The following is a 6,000-nucleotide window of genomic DNA, read 5'->3' as shown; positions in this document are numbered from 1 at the left end:
CGTAAAGTATTGCCTTCTATAAGTCAATTATTCTTCGGAGTTCTAAAAGTCAATTATTCTTCGCCCGCCTTCAAGTAAGTATCAGTGAGCAGCTCTTAGAAAGTTTCGTTTCGTCAGCGTTTCTCGAAAAGTCTCGCTCTTCTAATGTCAAGTTTCGTCAGCATTCTCCGAAAGTCTCGCTCTTCTTATATCAAATTTGCTCGGCGGTTCTCGGAAAGTCCTGCCTCTATCCCAGCGGTTTCTTCCAACGTCCTGCTGGCCCTCATATGGTTTCCCACGGAGTTCGAGAGACATAACTTCCGAAGAGTTCTGTACCTTCAGATCTTTCAGAAACTTGGCTTAATCCTTCAGATAACATTCAGATAATCCTTTCAGATAACCTTCAGAAAACCCCTTCAATAATTTTCAGAAGTTCTTTCCAGTTACGTCCTCCCTTTTAGTCCTTCGGAGAGTCATCCTTAAGCCTATCCTTTAGAGATAGCCTTCAGAGTTAGCCTTCAGAAATGTTAAGAAGTTTCTTCAGAAGCCCTGTAACCTCTAATGCCTTCAGACACCAAGTTATCTTCAGACAAAAGAGTGTTGCCGAAGCGCCTTCAGTCTCGTTTCACCCAGGGGTGTCTCAGGTATGATTTCTTCTTATAGATGGCGATCCTCCTTATGTAGTCTAATGGACTTTAAACGACCCTCCCCGGTAGTCGACAGACTCAAAAATATTCCCGACGACAGGTCCTTGGCTCAAACCTCTTGAGCCGCCTCGCGTCGCCATAGTCTTCAGGTTGTAATCTTCGATTGACCTGAAGGCTATACTTTGAATTTTGCCTTGTCCAAGCCTTAATCAAAGTGGGGGCTCTGTAGACACCTCGTTTCTGCACCTCCCTCCCACCACCCAGGGATGATTGTGTCGTATGTTTAATTACGTTGAGCGATTTATGACATTTCGTAAGTTCGTCAACACGTGATAGCTCAGACAGTCCAGTCAACCTCATGGTCATCATCTGCGTGCCGATACGGTCGTTTGGACAGTAATTAAAGTCTATTTGGAGTCCGGGCCAAAAACAGCCTCCATTTTCTAAACCGTCTCAAACCCAAGCCGGAATATTCTGGAATTTTTCGGAGTAATATTCCTAAATTTTATCTATTATCATGAAAATATCTACCTTGAGGAATAAAGAAGTCTATATCTTCCCTAATTCCTAAAACCAACCGCGGAAATCTTTCTTGCTGAGGAGGAAACTACCCAAGAGAGAACGCAGCAGGTACTGCGCCTCTTGGAAAGGTCACAGTTCCTACTGCCCCTCTTCCTGGGCTGCTTTTTCTCCAGTTTTCATATTTCTTCCGGATTTCTTTCCTAATCCTACTTTTTCCATAATTCCTCGACGTGATTAGTATAAATAGAGGCCTCCGCCTAACAAATTTTTCACGCGAGTGTTCGCCCTTCTCTTCTCCCTTTGCATTTTAAGACCGCGCTCCTGCTTTTTGACGCCTACGTGCTTGATCTACTCAACCATGAAAGCTCAGATCATTCTGAGTACCAGTCACATTTGCAAGATCGACCAATTTGACCACTACTACACCTTAATCAACTCAATCAATTTGTTCTAAATCCTCTTTAGTGGGCACTTTCGTATTACAACGAGTCGAGCAATGACTAATACGACAACTTAGTTAATCTCTCTTCATCAAACATGTAAGTCTGAGGGTGTAAATCGCAATTTTATTTATTGTACTTTATTTTGTATTAATTAATGTACGAGTTTATATCACAAGTACGCTTAAAACCGTTTTCAAAACCCTTCTTTCAAATCTATTTTTCAAAACAGCAGTGAAAGACGTCCTAGAAGAAACGCATCAGCAGATGCGCCTTCTAGAAAGATCACAACATTTGTTGCACCTCTTCCAGGGGTTGCCTTTCTACTAATGCTCTTCTTCTTCTTCTTCTTCTTCCTCGATTTTTTCATATCAAGTCCCTTGAATTTGTTTTTGATATATGATTTTGATTCTGTTTCTTCATCGATCTTTATCTTCCAATTTCCATCTCTAACTCGAGTTTTTTATATAAATCCGTTTCCGACATCGCACAATAACTAACTTATAATATTTCGTTTCAATTCGTTTTTATCACTTTATGACGGTTCTTAATGTAATACAACTAAATCACCTTCATTCGAGTTACATATCGATAATCAACATTAATAAATCAACAAACAATAACGATTTGACGAGTCTGAGTTTCACAGTCAGAACCTAACTCAAGAACAGATGCACGGTCTGATGCGCCTCTTCTAATAGACGCAGCAGATGCTGCGCCTGTTCTGAGATAGTTTGTGCCTCTGAACTCATCTCGTTCAGACGTAGGCATTCTAGCTAGGTCTTAATCAACTATTATTTGTATTATCGCCAATAATTAAACATATTTTCATATGTCCTTTAATTATTTCATTTTCTTTTACCTTTTTTTTTATTTTTGTTCTTTTCAAACCCTTTTGTTTTCGAGCGTACTTGTGACGTAAATTCAAGTTATCCATTGTAATTCAATTGTAATTTATTTCTTGTAATTTATTGTAATATTTCATATTGTCTTGCATGATTTATTTATCTGGCATTCACATGTAATTAATCTAACCCCGTACTTTGACTCAATTAATTGCTAAAATTGTTTGTTCACCGACATAGTCTAAATTCTCAGTTGCAAGGTTTAAAACATTGGATGTTGCATAGCATGCATACAATTGACAACATATCGAGTATGAATAACTTCCCTGATCATTAGTAGAGGCCGCAATCAAGGCGGGCGGGATTAGGTGTTCAAATAAACGAGCTTCCTAATATGTACCCTCACCCCTTACTCAAGATCTCTGTGAACATCTGTGTTCATTGGCATCACGAGATGAGTCATACTAGATATAGAACGCTAAAGGTAATGAATTTCTTAGTGTTCATGTCACTACTTTGTGTCTTGACATGATGCGAAGTATTCGAACAGTTCCAATTTTCCATAAAAATTGATGTCGACTCCATAAATGCAGGCTTGTCAAACCTTTCACCGGTTTCAATGCCTTACAAAGCGGTAACGGCCCATGACGTGCCTCGGCCTCGCGCCGGAGTTCCGTGGGAGAAGTGTTTCCACCTTGAAACCAACGCACGGGTGGGCGCGGCGTGGGTGGCTGTGTCCACAATCTCCAACTCATTTCTCGTTCTAGTGTTCTCTCATATTCCGGTTTCATAAACCTTTGTCACCCTTTATTCGATTCATACCATTCCTCAAGTCTAATCTCAGACCCTCCAAAAACTTTTATCAACTCGTGTCATCACTCTCTTTTTACTCTTGGTACCTCATCATTCTCTCAACATTCCATAAATCCGAACTCAAACATATGCTATCCCAAGATACCCGAGTCATACTCAATAGGGTCACTCTCAATTGTCTTTTAAATTCCGTTTGCTAACTATGAGTCCGAACAACCGCTAAATATCCAACCTTGGTCGCACTCCACTCGTTATTTATAGGTTGTCTCTCATGATCGACTCACTCAACTCAAAACTTTGCATAGGTTAGCATACCTTCCTAGGTTTCCCAAATTCTTAAACTCGATGACTATATCCAATTTTCACATATCTCGTCGAAGACATATGCCTAAGGGTTAGGGTTAGAAAATCATTCTATTAGGCTCACACACAAACTCCGGAGATTCCGGGGGTTTAATCACCAAAGTTACCACCGGCTCTTGGCGAGCTTCTCTGGCTTGGTTGCTCCTCGCGTTCCTTGATGACTTCGGCATGCCCCATAATTTTACCACAAGTAAAATTCCGGATAGGAGCGACGAGAATTAAAACAATCCGGAATGGATACAAAAGAGGTAGGAAATCAAATAACTTGAAATGGATAGAAAATTTTTCCAACGCTTTAGATCAATGACCAACACTTTAAAATAAACCCTTAACACAAGCTTGTCATTGAGATAAAATTTACTTAACCCAAAGAATGGAATTAAATATATTAAGGCACGTCTTCCTTTGTATTTTAACCAAACCACGAACTTGTTTTAATAGCACACTTGGAGTATGATGAACTTTTTAAAATGATGCAGATTCAAAAATCAACTCTAGCAGCTTTACTAACTTTGTAAAAATGTTCTTCCTTATTATTCAATTTTACTCAAACTTGACTCAAATGTGAATTATTATATTAAAACTCTAACATAACGATGATTCGTAAAATCAAAATCCGGGTAGATATACTACCCATTTTCGAAAAACTTAAGACGGATAAATTCCTCATGAACAACTTCACAAGACATTATAATCAATGATTAAGACAATAAGGAATAAAGGAAGTACGTCATGAGCGTAAATTAAAACTTATAAATACTTGTCACGAAATTTTCGGGAAATTTGTCAACCTTTAAGACGGAAAAATTTTAATTCACACCATTTTATTGCAATTCCTAAATAATATTATAGTCTTCCAATACTATTAAACCGTGTTTAAGATAAAATCAAAAATTGTTCAATTCCTCACTTTGTTCGAAAATTTTAGGCAAATCGATGATGAAATTTTTGTTTTTAAGATAACGTACTACACTACTAGTGAAGATAGTAGTCTTATAAAATGATTAAACCAAGTTTCACATATGAAAAATCAAAATCTTGGCCATGAACACCCCAAAATCAAAAAATTAAGGTAAACTTTTAAGATAAAATTTTCACATACAAGATAAGATCCAACATTAACAACAAAGGTTAAGCCCTTGTTGTTCAATTAAACCCAACAACAACCACAAAAAAAAAAATCAATTTGTAGACCACAAGAACACCTTTTCTTGTTCTTCCATTTATGAGACAAAATTGATATGAAAATTTTGATATTTAGCAACAATAATGGTGTAGAAAGCTATTTACTACCATGAATTAAACAAAACATGCAAATAATTGACAAATCTTGGACAAATTAATGTAGATCTAAAAAAATTAAGATGGAGAAAACAAGAGGATAGTTGGTCTACTTACATTGCTAATCAAGAAGAGATTTGAGACGGAAAGCGGAGTAGAAAGCTTAACCCAAGTAGAAAATCACAAAAATGGATTTTTGCAATTAATTTTGGAGGAACTTTGATGTTATAGTTTTGAGGAGAAAAGAACATAATAAAAAGATAAGAAATGAGTAAAGGGTTAAACCCGTGTAAAAATCTCAGCTACAACACCCACTCGGTCGAGTGGCGGGTCCACTCGGTCGAGTGGCCGAGTTCACTCGATCGAGTGCCCCATTTTCCAGAATTTTTCCAGTTTCTGGAAACTGGTCCACTCGGTCGAGTGCACTGTACTCAGCCGAGTGTGGGCTCGCACTCGTTAGAGTGATTGCTTACGGCTTGAAATTTCGAGTAGAATTAGAACGATGAAGTCTGTGCAACACAAAGAGAAGGTTCAGGAGTCCACCGGCTATCGATGACTCACCCGAGTTAGTCTATACGTCATCCTACTTACCGTCTTTAGTACACTACTGTAGTATTAGTAGTCAATCTACCAACATCCATTACTAATCATAAGCTATCGATAACACTAGTAGGCATATAATTAACACGCATTGGAAATTCAAAGAGCGAAATCATTGTTCGTATACCAACACATGTTAACCATTTCCAAACATGCTACTCATACCAATCTAAGCATTCACCTTCCATACACATTCACACATCATTGAAAACAATTATGTCATGCAAGAAACTTAATCCTATCATATAATCATGCAACCATACAACTTTCCACATAGTGGTCACCCATACTCTTAATCACCCACGTAGTGACCAACCGAGACAGTAGGCACTAGTTTTGATATGTGGGCGCCTACTCATCCAAAACCGATCTCCTATTGTACTCATACCGGGTTCATTTTATTAGACACACCTATGTTCATTTTGCTTCATTGGTTTTGGTTCCAAAATCGTCGCTCTGATACCACTTTGTAACACCCCCTTTTTACCTGGCCAAGGTAATTGGGAGATG

This window comes from Silene latifolia, chromosome 9 (assembly GCF_048544455.1).
Source record: "Silene latifolia isolate original U9 population chromosome 9, ASM4854445v1, whole genome shotgun sequence".
Lineage (NCBI taxonomy): Eukaryota > Viridiplantae > Streptophyta > Magnoliopsida > Caryophyllales > Caryophyllaceae > Silene > Silene latifolia.
The sequence above is the reverse complement of the archived record's forward strand: the minus strand, read 5'-3'. Positions refer to the sequence as shown.